The 21,057-nt window shown below is 39.0% G+C and overlaps 1 non-coding gene and 1 pseudogene across 1 annotated transcript; one reads left to right on the top strand and one right to left on the bottom strand.

Annotated features, from left to right (window-relative positions):
- Positions 1-21,057, bottom strand: part of LOC130956870 (tRNA nucleotidyltransferase cca2-like) — a 49,829-nt pseudogene that overhangs the window by 5,197 nt on the left and 23,575 nt on the right.
- Positions 13,798-13,901, top strand: LOC130959237 (small nucleolar RNA R71). Its single transcript, XR_009078330.1, has one exon. It is a non-coding gene; the product is annotated as a small nucleolar RNA R71 (small nucleolar RNA).

Raw genomic sequence — 21,057 nt, forward strand, 5'->3', positions numbered from 1 at the left:
GAGACCCTCTATGAATACTTGGAATGCTTTAATAATCTTCGAGATGCATGCTCCCATCATATGATTGACAAGATAGTGTTGCTCAGTTACTTTACACAGGGTTTGAAATCTTAAGATATGACCACACTGGAAGGTGCTAGCAATGGTTCTATGAAAAAGTACAAGACTACGGAAGAAGCATGGCAATTGATCAGCGACTTAGCTGACTCTACTAGGAATCATAGGCAGAGACAAAGTCGGTCAAGAGCTGTTGCAGAGGTATCCACTAGTAAAGAGACTGCTGCTATAGCTCAGAGCTTATATGAAATGACTAACTTGCTGAAGCAGATGTAACTGAATCAACAACAACCTCAGCAAGTTCAGCCTTCTCCACCACAGCACAGCCAGCAGTTGGTTCCACAAAGAGTATGTGGAATTTGTGCAGATTACAATCAATATACCGATGAGTGTCCGCAACTCCAACCAGAAGACAACACTGTAGCAGCCACTCATAACTTTCATGACCGCCCCAATCAAGGGTACAATCAAGGTGGCAACTATAACCAAGGATGGCAGGATAACTCTAACCAAGGTTGGAGAGACAATTCTAACCAGGGTTGGAGGGACAATTATAACAGAGGAGGTAGAGATAATAATAGAAATCAGAGGTGGAATAACAATAACAACTTCAGGCAGCAGAATCAGAATCAGTGCTACAGAGCACCTCATTTAAGATAGCCTCAAGCATCTCAGCAGACTTCTCAGATCACTTACCCCTCTTCCTATCCTAATGATGAATTACTACATGCCATTGATCGGAGACAACAGGCCATGAAAAACAACCTTACTTCTACTCTGAATGGTTTGAATTCTACTTTGCAAGCCCTTGTCTCACAGATTGGATCAATGAACAACTCCAACAACCAGTCATCAAGCTCTGGTGGACTCCCCTCTCAACCATTACCCAACCCAAAGGGTGGCATTAATGCCATCACCCTAAGGTCTGGAACCACACTGCAGGAGAGGAATCAGGAGGAGCTAAGCCCACCAGAACACGCCTCAGCTGAAGAGGTAGTAGAAATAGAAGATGTTGAAGAGGAAGAGGACATACAGGACATAGCTGAAGAAGAAGAAGCTCAACCACAGGAGGAAGCACCAAAAGGCGCAGACACTGCAGAAAACACCACTCCCATTCTATTTCCACAACTTGCAAGGAAGCCCAGGAAGCAGTTGGAACCCAATCCCAAAATGGTAGAAATCTTCAAAAAGGTTGAGGTAACAGTTCCCCTTTTTGATGTCATTCAACAGGTACCTAAATATGCAAAGTTTCTAAAAGATTTGTGCATACATAAAGACAAAATTAATGAATTAGAAACTATTCCTTTAGGAAGTTCTATATCTGCTTTAATGGGAAATTTACCTGAAAAGTGTAGTGACCCAGGTCCTTGTATAGTTAGTTGTACTATTGGTGGTGTAGTAATTTATGATTGCATGTGTGACTTAGGAGCATGTGTTAGTATAATGCCTTTATCTGTATATGATGTTTTGAGGATCCCTCCCTTAAAAAGGTCGGCAGCTCATTTTGTGTTAGCAGATAAAAGCATTATTACAGTGGCTGGAGTTGCTGAAGATGTTTTAGTGAACATTAAAGGGCTCACATTCCCCACTGATTTTTATATCTTGGAGATGCCCCATAATGACTCAGATAAGCCATTATCAATCCTACTTGGGAGACCATTCCTGAAGACATCAAAATTCAAATTGGATGCTTTTTCAGAAACATACTCTTTTGAAATAGATGGTCGAATGGTAATCTTCAATCTAAATAGAGTCACAAACAACCCTCCAGAAGATCGTTCTATCTTTCAGTGTGACATCATAGATGAAACCATAGCTGAAATTCACCAGGAAGAGTTTGAGGATAAGTACATAGGACAAAGTCCAAGTGTGGGGAATTCCGAGGACAATGTAGGTACTCTACCACTGTCACTAGTTCCAGATAATCCAGAGCCAGACCATGACCAGAAGTTGGAATTGAAACCCCTCCCTCCACACCTCAAATATGCTTACCTTAAGGACCAGCGAAAGTTTCCAGTTATCATTGCACAGGACCTCACTCCTGAACAGGAAGAGCAATTACTTAGTGTGCTGAGGAAGCACAAGAAAGCGATTGGGTGGAGTTTAGCAGACCTAGTAGACATCAATCCTCAAGTTTGTGAGCACAAGATATTTTTAGAAGAAGGAGCATGACCTGTTTGCCAACCCCAAAGAAGACTGAACTCCACTATTTTAGAGGTTGTCAAGAAGGAAGTGACCAGACTATTAGAGGCAGGTATTATCTACCCCATCTCAGACAGTGAATGGGTGAGCCCAATACAAGTGGTGCCCAAGAAGTCTGGAGTAACTACAGTGAAGAATGAGCATGGAGAGCTCATAGCAACCAGAGTACAGAATGCCTGGAGGGTCTGCATTGATTACAGGCGTCTCAACTAAGCTACTCGTAAGGATCACTACCCTCTTCCATTCATTGATCAAATGCTAGATCGCCTGTCAGGTAAATCACATTATTGCTTTTTAGATGGTTACACATGCTATTTCCAGATTCATATAGCTCCTGAGGATCAGGAAAAGACTACCTTTACATGTCCTTTTGGGACTTATGCTTACAAGAGAATGCCCTTTGGCCTGTGCAATGCACCAGCCACTTTCCAAAGGTGCATGATGAGTCTTTTCTCTGATCTGATTGAGGACTGTATGGAGGTTTTTATGGATGATTTTAGCATTTATGGTGATTCTTTTAACCTTTGCTTGGATAGTTTATCTAGAGTATTAGATAGATGTATCAGTACAAACCTTGTATTGAATTTTGAAAAATGTCATTTTATGGTTAAACAAGGAATCGTACTGGGACATGTTGTATCCAATACTGGCATTTCTGTAGATCTAGCAAAGGTGGATGTTATTTCTAGTTTGCCTTACCCCTCTTCTGTGAGAGAAGTCCGTTCGTTCCTTGGCCATGCAGGTTTTTACAGGAGATTTATTAAGGACTTTAATAAGGTAGCACTTCCCTTATCCAGATTACTGCAGAAGGATATTGAGTTCGAGTTCAGTGAGAATTGCAAACAAGCGTTTGATAAGCTGAAGACCGACCTGACTCAAGCTGCAATTGTGAGAGGACCAGACTAGAGCCAGCCATTTGAAATCATGTGCGATGCTTCCAACCATGCAGTAGGAGCAGCGCTGGCTCAGCGTGAAGGTAAGGATCCTTTTGTTATTGCTTATGCGTCTAAGACTTTAGACACTGCCCAGTCCAATTATACTACTACTGAGAAAGAGCTTCTTGCTATTGTTTTTGCTCTGGATAAATTCTGAGCTTATTTACTTGGTACTAGAGTAGTAGTGTATTCAGACCATGCAGCTTTAAAGTATCTATTAGCTAAAAAGGAGTCCAAACCAAGGCTCATACGTTGGATACTGCTATTACAAGAATTTGATTTATAAATAAAAGATAGGAGTGGTAACCAGAATCTAGTGGCAGACCACTTGAGTCGCCTTGAGCACATTAAGGATGACTCTACTCCTATAAATGATAATTTTCTGTTTGATAACCTGCAAGCAGTATCTGAGGTAGTCCCTTGGTACGCACCTGTAGCTAATTATCTAGTTAGTCGCACATTTCCTCCACACTTTTCTAAGCATCAAAGAGACAAGCTGAAAAGCGAGTCTAAATATTATATATGGGATGACCCATATTTATGGAGATGTGGCGTTGATCAAGTAATTAGACGTTGTGTGCCTCAATCAGAATTCCAGTCCATTTTAGAGGCCTGTCACTCATCTGAAAGTGGAGGACATTTTGGCCCTCAAAGAACGCTAGAAAGATCTTAGACTGTGGATTCTAGTGGCCTACTCTTTTTAAAGACGCTGCTGAGTTTTGTAAATCTTGTCTCCCATGCCAAAAATTTGGTAATATATCCAGGAGGGATGAGATGCCTCAACAAATTATGCTTTTCTGTGAAATTTTTGATGTTTGGGGTATTGACTTCATGGGTCCATTTCCAAATTCTAATGGCTATTTTTATATATTGTTAGCTGTGGATTACGTTTCCAAATGGGTGGAAGCAATTCCTACCCGCACTGATGATGCTAACACTGTTGTTTCCTTTGTGAGAAACCATATTATTTGCCGCTTTGGATCACCACGAGCAATCGTGAGCGATCAAGGCACCCATTTTTGTAATAGGAGACTAACATGATTAATGAAGAAGCATGGGATAATTCATAAGGTTGCAACAGCATACCATCCTCAGACCAATGGGCAAGCCAAGGTGTCAAACAAAGAGATAAAGTGTATCTTGCAGAAGATAGTCAAACCTCATAGAAAAGACTGGAGCACCAGGCTACAAGATGCACTATGGGCATATAGGACAGCATATAAAACACACATTGGGATGAGTCCTTTCCGCTTAGTTTATGGAAAAGCTTGTCATCTCCCAGTTGAAGTAGAGCACAGAGCCTTTTGGTCAGTCAAGGAGTGCAACATGGGATTTGAAGAAGCCGGAGCTGAAAGGAAGTTGCAACTGCAAGAACTGGAGAGCCTTCGCCTAGAAGCTTATGAGAACTCAAGAATATACAAGGAGAAGATGAAGGCTGTACATGATCAGCACATCAAGAGAAAAGAGTTCCAACCTGGGGATTTAGTCCTCCTTTATAAATCTCGACTGAGGCTCATGCCAGACAAGTTGAGATCAAGATGGGAAGGTCCATACAGAGTAGAGAAGGCCGAACCATACGGAGTTTATCACCTAAGCCATCCTTCAAGCTCTGAACTTATCAAAGTTAATGGACAACGTCTGAAGTTGTACCATGGCGAGAAGATGCAGAAAAATAAAGAGCTTGAGATCTTCCTCTTAGAAGATCCCCACATGGCAGAAGATTGAGCTAGTGGAGCGTCCAACTTACGGATGTTAAAGCAAAGTGCTAGGTGGGAGACAACCCACCATGGTATGATCGTTCTTTTCTTTATTTTTCATTTTTCTACTTAATAACTCTTCTCTTTATCAGCATATTTCGTGCATCTGCATTTGCATAATTTTTCAAAAAAAAATGCCACGCGACGCGACTGCATCAGTGTCGCGTCCGCGTCGCAAGGAGATGGGAGAAAATAAAAACGAACAGAGAGTCACGCTGGTGCGTGGCTGGAGGCGTGCCAGTGGCACAAATCATCCCACGCGACCGCGTCGATGACGCATCCGCGTCACATGGGAATAATGGCCTCCCACGCGACCGCGTGCCCCACGCGGCCGCGTGCCCTGATTTTCGACGTAAAAAAGGGTGCACAACGAATTATTGTGCGAGAGTGGTGCTGGACGCACAATCCCTATCACGCGACCGCGTCGTCGACGCGTCCGCGTCATTCCTTTCTGAAGCCCACTCATGCGATCGCATGCCCCACGTGATCGCGTCCCCCCAAATTTGGCAAATATATATTCGAACGGAGAGTTGTGCAGGCGCGAGGCTGCACTCGCGCCAGAAGCACAATATGGTCATGCGACCGCCTGACTGACGCGACCGCGTCAATTGAACTAAAGCGCAATCACGCGAACGCGTGCCCCACGCGGCCGCGTCGCTTGCGCCGCACAGCTCAACCTGAATTGCCAACATATCTTATCTTTCTCTTCTCCAAATCCTAATTTTTCTTTTCCCTCCTTATGTCTTCCTTCTCCCTTCTTCCTTCTATCTCACCTTTCACTCTCTCTCTCTCACCTCCATTAACAAGGTTTTATTTTCTTCTTCCCTCCTTCCTTTTCTAGCATTCTTCTTATTTTATATGTTCTTTTCTTTTCTTTTCTTTTTCTTTTCATTATCCATATTTTCTTTCTTCTTCTTTCCTTTTTACATGGTGTTAGAAATTTATTTGAGTCATTATTCCTCATTATATGCTTGTGGATTGTTGCAAATTATTTGGCAATTATATATTATTTTCTTTAAAGGGTTGCTTGCATGTTTGCTTTAATACTTTCTATACCTTATTTACCATGCATGCTATGTGTTTGTGAAAAAGTCCGTATGGCATTATGCACTTCTCTATTATAGTTTCTACTATTCAAAGCATGTTTTTCACAAATTTCCTTTACTATTTTATTAACTGAATTTAATTGCCAATACAAACATGATAGTTTGTTACGAAGTGATGCTTGATCTATGCTACTCATGCCCTTGCCAGCATGCCAATAAACATCTTGCATCTACTTCCTTATCGTGCACTTATTCTATTCCCTTTCTTGATCTTTTCACATGTTGTCATGACCATGTGTTTATTTCATTCATCTTTACCGTGCACTGATTATCACTCACTCAATCCCCTTCCTTGCTTTATCTCTTTGGATTTAACTTAATTTCTCTTCCTTTTTTTCAGAATGGCCACCAAGAAAGGCAAAGAGAAAGCTACTCCTAAACCCACAACAAGGAAAGGAACGAAGAGAGCATTAGTGGCAGGACCTTCTTCAACTGCAGTCAAGCCCTCAACAAAAAGAATTAAAAGGATTATCAAGGTTGATGAAAAGGAGAGAGTCTTCCCAGTCAAGGACACTGCACGATTCCTAAATCGCTACTGTGAGCAGATGTTTCCTATTCTGGCAGCTCGAAATTACAAAAATGAACACCTTCTTATCCTTCCGCCTCGTATCGCTGAATTTGTTGAGCCACAAATTGCACAAAGACATTGGGGATTCTTATAGAGACAGCCACGACAGGTTAATCTTTCTTGGGTTGTTGAGTTCTACTCCAACTTCCACCTGCCGACTCTGCAATCCATCTATTTATGCCAGAAGCAAGTCCCCATTACAGAAGAGGCCATACAACAAGCCTTACATCTCCCACCTGCTCCAGAAGGATTGGACGCCTTTCAGAAAGCCGCAATCAAGCGCCAGGCATACACCTTTGACTGGGACACTATTCTCAGAGTTATCGCTCGACCTGGCAGCAAATAGATCTTCGGATACCATCGTTCCCATCCTAAGGAAATCTCGGCTTCTGCACTCACCTTAGAGGCTCACGTATGGGCACAGATTATGTCCCATTACGTCTTCCCGAGTACTCATGAGTCCTCCTTCACAGTAGACATGGCCGTTCTACTATGGTGCATCCTCACAGACCAGCCTCTTAATTTACCAAGACATATCCGGAATGCTATAGAACATGTGCAGATTGCGGGCAACCTACCTTTCCCCGCATTGGTCTCTGATCTTATCTCAGTAGCCGGAGTATCCTACAGAGCTGGAAATACCAAAGCCATTCTTCCACGGGATGATCAGTATGTCCCTAACGGGAGATATCTCAGGCCACAACTTGCCGCTACCAGCCAGCCACAGAGGATGCTGCAGCTCCTCCCCCATCTACTAGTCAGCTGCTGCATCAAATACTGAAGCGGTTGGAAGCACACGAAAAGAAAGCAAAGCTCCGAGAGCACCGCAACCAACGCCGTTTCAACTACCTCAAGGAGCTCCTCACAGGCAATCACATATCTGTTGACGATCCAGGCACTCCGGACTCTACTTTCTTCACCAGCACAGGGAGCCACGACGATCCCGACTGTGGAGACACTGCCACCAGCCCACCACTGTTCTTGACAGATGGCACCGAGGACGGTGCAAAGCCTTAAGTGTGGGGAGGTCGGTCAGTACCTGACTTCCGGAGGTAATTTCTCTTCCCTAGCACCAATAAATTAGGATATTTTAGTTAGATTTTCTTTCTTTTATAGAATAGGATAAATTGCATAGTAATAGGTTAGTTGCATGCATGTTCTACTTGATTGAAAAGACAATAAGTTTCTTCTAAGACTCTATCTTTGGAACAAAATTTCACTAATTTTAATTAAAAATATTTTTTATGATAAATCTGCTCGAAGTTGTATTTGGAACATGATGTTTGAGCTAAAGAACACACAACCTGTGAAGATTTGAGCCTTTATGCATGGTTACATTATTTACCATAATTATTTTATTCTTGTGTGTTTACTTCTCTATGATTGTAATCTATATTTTGTTTCATCCTATATGTCCAATATTTATTATGTTTGTATGCTTGCATATGATTGAGGCCATTATTTGTTTAAACTCACTTATCCAAATTAAGCCTACCCTTTTCAATTACCTTTGTTAACCACTTTGAGCCTTTAAATCCTATTTGTTTTATATTTTACCACATTACTAGCCTTAAGCGGAAAAACAATTGTATATCCCAAATTGAATCTTTGGTTAGCTTAAGATAGAATTGTGTATGTGGTGGATGAAATTGTGATCCATGTTCTTTGTATTTGTATGAAATCATTATTATGGCACCGGAATGAATTCACAACTCCGTTCAACTAACCAGCAAGTGTACTGGGTCGTCCAAGTAATAAACCTTACGTGAGTAAGGGTCGATCCCACAGAGATTGTTGGTATGAAGCAAGCTATGGTCACCTTGTAAATCTCAGTTAGGCAGATTAAATTGGTTTATAGATTTTCGAATATTAATAATAAAAAGAAAATAAAAGGGATAGAAATACTTATGTAAATTAATAGTGGAAATTTCAGATAAGTGTATGGAGATGCTGTGCTCCTCTTGAATCTCTACTTTCTCATTGCTTTCATCCAATCCTTCTTACTCCTTTCCATGGCAAGTTGTATGTAGGGCATCACCGTTGTCAATGGCTACATCCCATCCTCTCAGTGAAAAAGGTCCTATGCTCTGTCACGGCACGGCTAATCATCTGTCGGTTCTCAATCAGGTTGGAATAGAATCCCTTGATTCTTTTGCGTTTGTCATCACGCCCAGCCTTCAGGAGTTTGAAGCTCGTCACAGTCACTCAATCCCAGAATCCTACTCGGAATACCATAGACAAGGTTTAGACTTTCCGGATCCTCATGAATGCCGCCATCTATCTAACTTATACCACGAAGATTCTGTTGGGGAATCTAAGAGATATGCGCCCGGCCTAAAGTAGAACGGAAGTGGTTGTCAATCACGCGCGTTCATAAGTGAGAATGATGATGAGTGTCACGGATCATCATATTCATCAAAGTTAAGTGTAACGTATATCTTGGAATAAGAATAAAAGAGAATTGAATAGAAAGTAATAGTAATTGTATTAAAACTTGAGGTATAGCAGAGCTCCACACCCTTAATCTATGGTGTGCAGAAACTCCACCGTTGAAAATACATAAGTAAAAGGTTCAGGCATGGCCGAATGGCCAGCCCCCATGTGGTCACAAGACCGAATGATCAAAGACCTCTAATACAATAGTTAAATATTCTATTTATAATAAACTAGCTCCTAGGGTTTACATGAGTAAGTAATTGATGATAAATCCACTTCCGGGGCCCACTTGGTGTATGCTTGGGCTGAGCTTGATCAATCCACGAGCTGAGGCTTCTCTTGGAGTTGAACTCCGAGTTATGACGTGTTTTGGGCGTTCAACTCCGGATCATGACGTTTTTCTGGCGTTTGACTCCAGACAGCAGCATGAACTTGGCGTTCAACGCCAAGTTACGTCGTCAATTTCCGAATAAAGTATGGACTATTATATATTGCTGGAAAGCCCTGGATGTCTACTTTCCAACGCCGTTGAGAGCGCGCCAATTGGAGTTCTGTAGCTCCAGAAAATCCATTTCGAGTGCAGGGAGGTCAGATTCCAACAGCATCAGCAGTCCTTTTGTCAGCCTTTTTCAGAGTTTTGCTCAATTCCCTCAATTTCAGCCAGAATTTACCTGAAATCATAGAAAAACATACAAACTCATAGTAAAGTCCAGAAATATGAATTTAACATAAAAACTAATGAAAACATCCCTAAAAGTAGCTTGAACTTACTAAAAACTACCTAAAAACAATGCCAAAAAGCGTATAAATTATCCGCTCATCACAACACCAAACTTAAATTGTTGCTTGTCCCCAAGCAACTGAAAATCAATTAGGATAAAAAGAAGAGAATATACTATAAATTCCAGAATATCAATGAATATTAATTCTAATTAGATGAGCGGGACTTGTAGCTTTTTGCTTCTGAACAGTTTTGGCATCTCACTTTTTCCTTTGAAGTTTAGAATGATTGGCTTCTCTAGGAACTTAGAATTTCGGATGGTGTTATTGATTCTCCTAGTTAAGTATGTTGATTCTTGAACACAGCTTCTTATGAGTCTTGGCCGTGGCCCTAAGCACTTTGTTTTCCAGTATTACCACCGGATACATAAATGCCACAGACACATAACTGGGTGAACCCTTTCAGATTGTGACTCAGCTTTGCTAGAGTCCTCGGTTAGAGGTGTCCAGAGCTCTTAAGCACACTCTTTTGCTTTGGATCACGACTTTAACCACTCAGTCTCAAGCTTTTTCACTTGGACCTTCATGACACAAGCACATGGTTAGGGACAGCTTGATTTAGCCGCTTAGGCCTGGATTTTATTTCCTTGGGCCCTCCTATCCATTGATGCTCAAAGCCTTGGATCCTTTTTACCCTTGCCTTTTGGTTTTAAGGGCTATTGGCTTTTTCTGCTTGCTTTTTCTTTTTCTTTCTATTTTTTTTCGCCATTCACTGCTTTTTCTTGCTTCAAGAATCAATTTCATGATTTTTCAGATCATCAATAACATTTCTCTTTGTTCATCATTCTTTCAAGAGCCAACAGTTTTAACATTCATAAACAACAAGATCAAAAATATGCACTGTTCAAGCATTCATTCAGGAGACAAAAAGTATTGTCACCACATCAATATAATTAAATTAAATTCAAGGATAAATTTGAAATTCATGTACTTCTTGTTCTTTTGAATTAAAACATTTTTCATTTAAGAGAGGTGAAGGATTAATGGATTTTATTCATAGCTTTAAGGCATGGTTACATACTAATGATCATGAAATAAAGACACAAAACATAGATAAGCACAATATTAAAAACCGAAAAACAGAAAAAATAAGAACAAGGAATGAATCCACCTGAGTGAGGGTGGCGCCTTCTTGAAGGTCCAATGGTGCTCTTTGAGCTCCTCTATGTCTCTTCCTTGCTTCTGTTGAATGATTCCTAGTAATTTTTGGTGTTCCTACCCTTAGTTGCTTCCAATATTTGTGTGGAGGACAACTTATCCCCTGAGGTATCTCAGGAATCTCTTGATTTGCAGCCACATGTTCTACCACTGAGCTATGACGGCTTATATGAGTCTTTCCATCTCCCATGACTCAGAGGTGGAAGCTTTTGTCTTCCCTTTGAGGTGTCTCTGGCCTTAGGTGCCATTAATGGTAATGGAAAAGCAAAAAGCTATGCTTTTACCACACCAAACTTAAAATATTGCTCGCCCTCGAGCAAGAGAAGAAAGAAGAAAGGAAGAAGAAGAAGAAGAAAATGGAGGTGAGTGAGGGGAGATGGATTCGGCTATATGGGTGGGATTGGGTGGGAAAGAGAAGTTGAATTGTAAAGGTAGGTGGGGTGTATGGGAAAGAGTGGATAAATGTGGGTGGTGAATGAAAAACAGAAGGGATGACCATGAATGGAGAGAGAGAGGGCGAGGTAGGTGGGGATCCTGTGAGGTTCACAGATCCTGAGGTGATCCTGTGGGGTCCACAGATCCTGAGGTGTCAAGGAATTCCATCCCTGCACCAAATAGGCATGTAAAATGCCTTCGTGCATCATTCTGGCGTTTAAACGCCCATTGGTGCACATTCTGGGCGTTTAACGCCCATGTAAAGCATGTTTCTGGCGTTGAACGCCAGTTTCATGCTTGTTACTGGCGTTCAGCGCCACGTTTTCCTCTCTGGGCACATTCCTGGCGTTCAGCGCCAGAATGTTGCTTGTTTCTGGCGTTCAGCGCCAGAATGGTGCTCTGTTCTGGCATTGAACGCCAGCCAGATGCATCTTGCTGGCGTTGAACGCCAGCCTGTGCTTCCTCCAGGGTGCGAATTTTTTCTTCTACTATTTTTTATTCTATTTTTAATTTTTTTTGATTTTTTTGTGACTCCTCATGATCATGTACCTAATAAAACACAAAATAACAATAATATAGAATAAAATAAAAATTAGATAAATAAAATTGGGTTGCCTCCCAACAAGCGCTTCTTTAATGTCAATAGCTTGACAGTGGCTCTCATGGAGCCACAAGGTGATCAGGTCAATGTTGTATAGTTGTCCACACCAAACTTAGAGTTTGGATATGGGATCTTAACACCAATCTTAGAGTTTGGTTGTGGCCTCACAACACCAAACTTAGAGTTTGACTGTGTGGGTTCTTCTTGACTCTGAACTGAGAGAAGCTCTTCATGCTTACTCTCTTTTGTCATAGAGGGATGGCCATGTGCCTTAAACACAAGGTAGTCCCCATTCAATTGAAGGACTAATTCCCCTCTGTTGACATCTATCACAGCTTCTGCTGTGGCTAGGAAAGGTCTTCCAAGGATGATACATTCATCATCTTCCTTCCTAGTGTCTAGGATTATGAAATCAGCAGGGATGTAAAGGCCTTCAACTTTTACTAGAACGTCCTCTACTAACCCATAAGCTTGTCTCAATGACTTGTCTGCCAGTTGTAATGAGAACAATGCAGGTTGTACCTCAATGATCCCCAGCTTCTCCATTACAGAGAGTGGCATAAGATTTATCCCTGACCCCAGATCACATAGAGCTTTTTCAAAGGTCATGGTGCCTATGGTACAAGTTATTAAGAATTTGCCAAGATCTTGTTTCTTTTGAGGTATAGTTTTCTGAATCCAAGAATCCAGTTCATTAATGAGCAGGGGAGGTTCACTTTCCCAAGTCTCATTACCAAACAACTTGGCATTCAGCTTCATGATAGCTCCTAAGTATTGAGCAACTTGCTCTCCAGTTACATCTTCATCCTCTTCAGAGGATGAATAGTCTTCAGAGCTCATGAATGGCAGAAGGAGATTCAATGGAATCTCTATGGTCTCTGTATGAGCCTCAGATTCCTTTGGATCCTTAATAGGAAACTCCTTCTTGCTTGAGGGACGTCCCAGGAGGTCTTCCTCACTAGGATTTTCGTCCTCCTCCTCCCTTGTACATTCGGCCATGTTGATCAAATCAATGGCCTTGCACTCTTCTTTTGGATTCTCTTCTGTATTGCTTGGGAGAGTACTGGGAGGAGTTTCAATGACTTTCTTACTCAGCTGGCCCACTTGTGCCTCCAGATTTCTGATGGAGGATCTTGTTTCACTCATGAAACTGAAAGTGGCTTTTGACAGATCAGAGACTACATTGGCTAAATTAGAAGTGTTTTGTTCAGAATTCTCTGTCTGTTGCTGAGAAGATGATGGATATGGCTTGCTATTGCCCAGCCTATTACGTCCACCATTGTTAAAGCCTTGTTGAGGCTTTTGTTGATCCTTCCATGAGAAATTTGGATGATTTCTCCATGATGAGTTATAGGTGTTTTCATAAGATTCACCCATGTAATTAACCTCTGCCATGGCAGGGTTCTCAGGATCATAAGCTTCTTCAGAAGCTGCCTCTCTAGTACTGTTGGATGCATGTTGCAATCCATTCAGATTTTGAGAGATCATGTTGACCTGTTGAGTCAACACTTTATTCTGAGCCAATATGGCATTCAGAGTATCAATTTCAAGAACTCCTTTCTTTTGAGGTATCCCATTGTTCACGGAATTCCTCTCAGAAGTGTACATGAATTGGTTATTTGCAACCATGTCAATGAGTTCTTGAGCCTCTTCAGGCGTTTTCTTCAGATGAATAGATCCACCTGCAGAATGGTCCAATGACATTTTCAAAAATTCAGAGAGACCATAATAGAATATATCTAATATGGTCCATTCTGAAAACATGTCAGATGGACATCTTTTGGTCAGCTGCTTGTATCTTTCCCAAGCTTCATAGAGGGATTCACCATCTTTTTGTTTGAAGGTTTGAACATCTACTCTCAGCTTGCTCAGCTTTTGAGGAGGAAAGAATTTGTCCAAGAAGGCAGTGACCAGCTTATCCCATGAGTCCAGGCTATCCTTGGGTTGTGAATCCAACCATATTCTAGCTTTGTCTCTTACAGCAAAAGGGAAAAGCATGAGTCTGTAGACTTCAGGATCAACTCCATTCGTCTTTACAGTCTCACAGATCTGCAAGAACTCAGTTAAAAACTGATAAGGATCTTCAAATGGAAGTCCATAAAACTTGCAGTTTTGTTGCATTAATGCAACTAGTTGAGGCTTAAGCTCAAAGTTGTTGGCTCCAATGGCAGGAATGGAGATGCTTCTTCCATCAAACTTGGACGTTGGCTTTGTGAAGTCACCAAGCATTCTCCTTGCATTATTATTATTATTTTCGGCTGCCATCTCCTTCTCTTGTTCGAAAATTTCTGAAAGGTTGTTTCTGGATTGTTGTAATTTAGCTTCTCTTAACTTTCTCTTCAGAGTCCTTTCAGGTTCTGGATCAATTTCAACAAGAGTGCCTTTATCCTTGTTCCTGCTCATATGAAAGAGAAGAAAACAAGAAAAGAAGAGGAATCCTCTATGTCACAGTATAGAGATTCCTTTATGTTAGTAGAAAAAGAAGGGGTAGAAGAATGAAGAGGGAGATTCAGATTTTGGATGAAGAGAGGTGAAGAGAAGTGTTAGTAATTAAATAATTAAATAGAAGAAGAAAAGAGAAGAGAAATTTCAAAAATAATTTTGAAAAGGGGTTAGTGATTTTCGAAAATTAGAGATAAGTTGTAATTAAAATTAAAACATGAAACAATTAGTTAATTTAAAAATAATTTTTGAAAAAGAGAGAGATATTTTCGAAAATAGAAGAGGGAGAATTAGTTAGGTGGTTTTGAAAAAGATAAGAAACAAACAAGAAGTTAGTTAGTTGATTGAAAAAGATTTGAAAATCAAATTTGAAAAGATAAGAGGATAAGAAGTTAGATAAGATATTTTAAAATCAAATTTTGAAAAAGATAAAATTTTTGAAAAAGATAAAATAAAGGATAAAAAGATTTAATTCAAAAAATTTTAAAATTATTTACTTCACTAACAAGAAACTACAAGATAAGATTCTAGAACTTAAAGATTGAACCTTTCTTAACAAGAAAGTAACAACTTCAAATTTTTGAACCAATCACATTAATTATTAGTGAATTTTCGAAAATTAGATGTAAAGATAAGAAAAAGATTTTAAAAATAATTAGGGGTAGAACATTTGACTGCAAATCAAGAGATTCCTGAGATACCTCAGGGGATAAATTGTCCTCCACACAATTATTGGGAGCAACTAAGGATAGGAGCACCAAAATTACTAGGGATCATGCAACAGAAGCAAGGAAGAGACATAGAGGAGCTCAAAGAGCACCATTGGTTCTTCAAGAAGGCGCCACCCTCACTAAGGTGGACTCATTCCTTGTTCTTATTTCTCTGTTTTTCGATTTTTATGCTTCATGTTTATTTATGTTTTGTGTCTCTACTTCATGATCATTAGTATTTAGTAACTATGTCTTAAGGCTATGAATAATTCCATAAATCCTTCACCTCTCTTAAATGAAAAATGTTTTTAATTCAAAAGAACAAGAAGTACATGAATTTCGAAATTATCCTTGAATTTAGTTTAATTATATTGATGTGGTGACAATACTTTTTGTTTTCTGAATTAATGCTTGAACAGTGCATATTTTTGATCTTGTTGTTTATGAATGTTAAAATTGTTGGCTCTTGAAAGAATGATGAACAAAGAGAAATGCTATTGATAATCTGAAAATCATGAAATTGATTCTTGAAGCAAGAAAAAGCAGTGAAAAAGCAAAAGCTTGCGAAAAAAAAGAAGAAAAAAATGGCGAAAAAAGAAAGAAAGAAAAAGAAAAAGCAAGCAGAAAAAGTCAATAGCCCTTAAAACCAAAAGGCAAGGGTAAAAAGGATCCAAGGCTTTGAGCATCAATGGATAGGAGGGCCTAAGGAAATAAAATCCAGGCCTAAGCGGCTAAATCAAGCTGTCCCTAACCATGTGCTTGTGTCATGAAGGTCCAAGTGAAAAGCTTGAGACTGAGTGGTTAAAGTCGTGATCCAAAGCAAAAAGAGTGTGCTTAAGGGCTCTGGACACCTCTAACTGGGGACTCTAGCAAAGCTGAGTCACAATTTGAAAAGGTTCACCCAGTCATGTGTCTGTGGCATTTATGTATCCGGTGGTAATACTTGAAAACAAAATGCTTAGGGCAACGGCAAGACTTATAAAAGTAGATGTGTTCAAGAATCAACATACTTAACTAGGAGAATCAATAACACTATCCAAAATTCTAAGTTCCTAGAGAAGCCAATCATTCTAAACTTCAAAGAAAAAAGTGAGATGCCAAAACTGTTCAGAAGCAAAAAGCTACAAGTCCCGCTCATCTAATTAGAATTAATATTCATTGATATTTTGGAATTTATAGTATATTCTCTTCTTTTTATCCTATTTGATTTTCAGTTGCTTGGGGACAAGCAACAGTTTAAGTTTGGTGTTGTGATGAGCGGATAATTTATACGCTTTTTGGCATTGTTTTTAGGTAGTTTTTAGTATGATCTAGTTACTTTTAGGGATGTTTTCATTAGTTTTTATGCTAAATTCACATTTCTGGACTTTACTATGAGTTTGTGTGTTTTTCTATGATTTCAGGTATTTTCTGGCTGAAATTAAGGGACCTGAGCAAAACTCTGAGAAGGAAGCTGACAAAGGACTGCTGATGCTGTTGGAATCTGACCTCCCTGCACTCGAAATGGATTTTCTGGAGCTACAGAACTCCAAATCAGAACTCCATGTTGCTGTCTGGAGTCAAACGCCAAAAACACATCACGAACCAGAGTTGAACGCCCAAAACACGTTACAACTTGGCGTTCAACTCCAAGATAAGCCTCAGCTCGTGGATAAATCAAGCTCAACCCAAACATACACCAAGTGGGCCCCGGAAGTGGAATTATGCATCAATTACTTACTCCTATAAACCCTAGTAGCTAGTTTAGTATAAATAGAACTTTTTACTAGTGTATTAGACATCTTTGGTCTCAGCTTTATTTTATTATTCATCTTTGGAGACTATTGATCACTTTTTGGGGGCTGGCCATTCGGCCATGCCTGAACCTTTCACTTATGTATTTTCAATGGTGGAGTTTCTACACACCATAGATTAAGGGTGTGGAGCTCTGCTGTACCTCAAGTTTCAATGCAATTACTACTAGTTTCTATTCAATTCAATTTATTCCTGTTCTAAGATATTCGTTGCACTTCAACTTGATGAATGTGATGATCCATGACACTCATCATCATTCTCACCTATGAATGCGCGTGACTGACAACCACTTCCGTTCTACCTTAGACCGGGCGCATATCTCTTGGATTCCTTAATTAGAATCTTCGTGGTATAAGCTAGAATTGATGGCGGCATTCATGGGAATCCGGAAAGTCTAACCTTGTCTGTGGTATTCCGAGTAGGATTCCAGGATTGAATGACTGTGACGAGCTTCAAACTCCTGAAGGCTAGGCGTTAGTGACAGACGCAAAAGAATTACGGGATTCTATTCCAACCTGATTGAGAACCGACAGATGATTAGCCATGCTGTGACAGAGTGTTTGGACCATTTTCACTGAGAGGATGGGATGTAGCCATTGACAACGGTGATGCCCTACATACACCTTGCCATGGAAAGGAGTAAGAAGGGTTAGATGAAAGCAGTAGGAAAGCAGAGATTCAACAGGGACAAGCATCTCCATACGCTTATCTGAAATTCCCACCATTAATTTACATAAGTATTTCTATCCTATTTTATTTATCTTTTAATTATCTAATCCAATCACATTTGAATCAGCCTGACTGAGATCTACAAGATGACCATAGATTGCTTCATACCAACAATCTCCGTGGGATCGACCCTTACTCACGTAAGGTATTACTTGGGCGACCCAGTGCACTTGCTGGTTAGTTGTGCGGAGTTGTGACTAAGTGTAATTCACGTGTGAGAGCTACCAAATTATTGGAGCCATTGTTGATGATCACAATTTCATCCACCAGAAAGCTTAAAAGAAAGATTGTAATTGGGTTTATTGTTGGATTGCCCTCTAGTCACTAATACCAATCCCTTTTAATTAAGTGGGTTGCAACTTGTGAACGGACGTAGCATTCCAACTTGTTTGACTTTCCCTTACCTAGTAAGAGATAACTAAACAGGATAACCTTTAATTATCAATTAATCTAGAGAGTAATTCAACAATAATGTGGCTTTCAACTAATCAACTCCCAGTCAAGGCTTTTATTTACATTATTCAAATTCTCCAATTTTATTTCCTGTTTACTCAACTCAAACCTTTTTGAAAACATCTGATTAATAAAATAGCACACTTTTTTGCAACTCGTTGGGAGATGACCTGGGATTCATACTCCCAGTATTTTAATTTTAAATTTCTGTGACACCTTTCTAAATTGATAAGTGGATTTCTGGTGAGTTAAGAACTATACTTGCAACGTATATATTTTAATAATTTTTAATTCACCAATTTTTGCCCGCATCAGTGCTTATTTTAAAAGAAATGTGATAAGAAGCTTTTTATCATGAGAAAAGTCATTTTTTAACTTTTTCATAAGTACTTAAATAGCTTCTTGGAAAGTTACAATTTAGTTTTGAAAATTGCACTAAACATTAATACTATATCTTTTGAGAAGTTAAAAGTTAAAAAAAGTTACTTATGAACCTAATCAAACAGGCCCTAAAACCAACATCAAACTATTTCATAAAACTAACAGTGGCATCAGAGCTATGCTCGATCATCTATTGAGAGTAGAATCTTTCTTTCTAACCTATCAACTGTACATATTCACCACGTTATAACTCACTCAAACAAATTTTTTCATAACCATGACTATCTCAACCATAAATATATGAAAACCTTTCTACAAGCACAAGACTTATGGGATGTCCACGAATGATTCATCGTGTCAGAGAATCAAGTAACACTTTCCGCTATAGAAAAGAAGAAATTAAAGGAAGAGCAACAAAGAAATTATATTGCTTTATGGGCTTGTTTGGGTGAGTTTCTAAAAAAAGATTTTTTTTTGAGTTATCTTTTTTTAAATGATCTCATGAAAAAGTAAAAGTAATTTTATGTTTGGATATCTCATGCAAAAATATCTTTTTATCTATCAATTATGTTTGAATTTAACAACATAAACGTACCTTTTTATTTATTTATTACATGAAAACATCTTTTTTTTAAAGAAAAAATCTTTTAAAAAAAGATGTAAATTACAACTTCTTAAAAAAGATGTTTTTTTTTTATTTTTCTAATACTTTTACTTTTACTTTTACTACTAGAAATTCACCAAACACATTAAAAAATAAAAAAAGATATTTTTTTATTGAAAAAAAAGATATTTTTTTATCAAAATAATGGCACCCAAACAAGCACTATACTTCCTCTAACAAGGTATAACGAAGACAATCTTCTCAAGGATAAGAGAGGAATATCGTCAGCTAAGGGAGTATAGAAAAATTTGGAGTAAGAGTTTAGAGGCAACACAAAGGTGTACACATTCCTCCTCCAATCTCTAAAGAAGCCATATGCAAATATGAAAATGAAAGATTCTGAGAAAATAAAAAGTTACTATACAAGATTAATGAGCATAGTAACTAAAATGAAAGCTTATGGAGAGGACTTGCCTGATAAAAAGATAATAGAAAAAATACTCATTAGTTTGCCTTCCAAATTCGATCCTAAAGTGTCTAAAATTAAGGAAATTAAGGATTTATCAACACTAACACTAACAGAGTTAATAAGCTCACTACACACTTTTGAACAGACTAGCAAGTCAAGATGATGAAGATTCAATAGAAAATGCATTTTAGTCTAAACTCAATATAAAATCTCTGAATCTGAATAAAAGAGGAGGAAAGAGACATGAAAATTCTGGAAGGTCAAACACTTCTAGAAAAATAGAAAATAAAACTGAATATAGAAAAATATTCACCATATGGCATATAGAAGAAGACCAACCACCTTGAAAAGGATTATTGGCATCGTGAAAAACTACAGTGCCGCAATTGTAAAAGATTTGGGCATATAGAAAAAGACTGTAGGATGAAGATCAATCATCGCGCAAACTTCTCTGAAGGAAAGGAGGGATTCTATGCATCATTAGAAGAAGAGTGCAAGAAGAAAGATGACACATGGTATCTCAATAGTAGTTACAGTAATCACATAACAGGTGATCAAAGCCTATTTAGTGACATCAATAAATCTGTTTAATCTAGTATTAAACTTGGAGACAGAACGATCATGCAAGTAAATGGCAAAGATACAATTACCATCCACACCAAAATAGGAACTAAGAGTATCTATAATGTTTTGTTAGTTCCAAAATTGACTCAAAATCTACTTAGTATTGGCCAAATGATGGAGAAAGTTATGTATTACACTTTCAAGAAGACTCATGCATCATAACTGAAAGAAAAACTAGAAGGCTTCTAGCAATAATAAAGATGAAAAACAAAAGCTTTCCACTCAAATGGAATTATATCATAGAAACTACATTAAAGGAACAAGATACTACATGGCTGTGGCATCGAAGATTTGGCCATTTTCAATTTCATGGATTAAAGCTGCTACATCAAAAGAAACTAATGAGAGATCTACCAAGCATCACAGAGATTAATCAACCCTGCGAAGGATGTTTACTTGGCAAGCAACATTGTCAACCATTTCCTTCTAGAAGGGCTTGACGAGGCAAGGAGATGCTTAAATTAGTTCACACTGACGTTTGTCGTCCAATGAAGACCCCATCACTCAATAACAATAGAAACTTCATTCTTTTTATTGATGATTATACTAGATTGACGTGGGTATATTTCCTACATGAAAGATCAGAGGTTTTTGGCATCTTCAAGAAGTTCAAGCAACACGTAGCAAAGCAAAGTGGTTGTAACATCAAAGTACTTTGTAGTGATAGAGGAATTGAATACACTTGCAAAGAATTTAATAAATTCTGTGAAGAAGAGAGTGTCGAGCATCAACTCATAGTAGGATATGCTCCTAAGCAAAATGGAGTATTTAAGAGGAGAAATAGAACTGTGATGGAAATGATGCGCTCAATCCTTA

The sequence above is a fragment of the Arachis stenosperma genome, chromosome 10 (genome assembly GCF_014773155.1).
Source record: "Arachis stenosperma cultivar V10309 chromosome 10, arast.V10309.gnm1.PFL2, whole genome shotgun sequence".
Lineage (NCBI taxonomy): Eukaryota > Viridiplantae > Streptophyta > Magnoliopsida > Fabales > Fabaceae > Arachis > Arachis stenosperma.